Here is a 918-nt window from a genome sequence, read left to right on the forward strand (position 1 = left end):
TTTCTTATTTTTTTTTAAATTATTATTTTATTTTAATTTTTTTTTAAATTTTATCCATTAATTTTTTAATTCTTAATTTTTTTTATTTATTATTGTTTATAATTTTTAATTTGTTTTCAATTATTATTTTCTTTAGGTTTAATTTTTCTTTATTTTATTAAGTTTTCAATTTTTTTAAATTTTTAAATATTTTAATTTTTCTATTTCATTTTCCAGTTCTTCTATAATTTTTTAAAATTTTGTTTGAATTTTTTTAAAAATATTTTTATTTTGCTTTTTATTTTTTTTTCATCGCATTTTTTTTTTTATTTTCCACAATACTTATTTATTTTTCTCATTTTTTTTTCAAATTTATTTTCATTTTTTTTAAATGTTTTTTTTGAATGAGTTTTCCTGGATTTTTTAAAATTCTGTTTTAATTTTTTGTTTAACTTTTTTTGTTTTTATCTACTCTTTTTTTTTGTTTTTTTTTATTTATTCAAATTTTGTATTGTATTGTATTTGTATTGTATTTGTATTGTATTTGTATTGTATTTGTATTGTATTTGTATTGTATTTGTATTGTATTTGTATTGTATTTGTATTGTATTTGTATTGTATTTGTATTGTATTTGTATTGTATTTGTATTGTATTTGTATTGTATTTGTATTGTATTTGTATTGTATTTGTATTGTATTTGTATTGTATTTGTATTGTATTTGTATTGTATTTGTATTGTATTTGTATTGTATTTGTATTGTATTTGTATTGTATTTGTATTGTATTTGTATTGTATTTGTATTGTATTTGTATTGTATTTGTATTGTATTTGTATTGTATTTGTATTGTATTTGTATTGTATTTGTATTGTATTTGTATTGTATTTGTATTGTATTTGTATTGTATTTGTATTGTATTTGTATTGTATTTGTATTGTA

Source organism: Uranotaenia lowii, chromosome 1, assembly GCF_029784155.1.
Source record: "Uranotaenia lowii strain MFRU-FL chromosome 1, ASM2978415v1, whole genome shotgun sequence".
NCBI lineage: Eukaryota > Metazoa > Arthropoda > Insecta > Diptera > Culicidae > Uranotaenia > Uranotaenia lowii.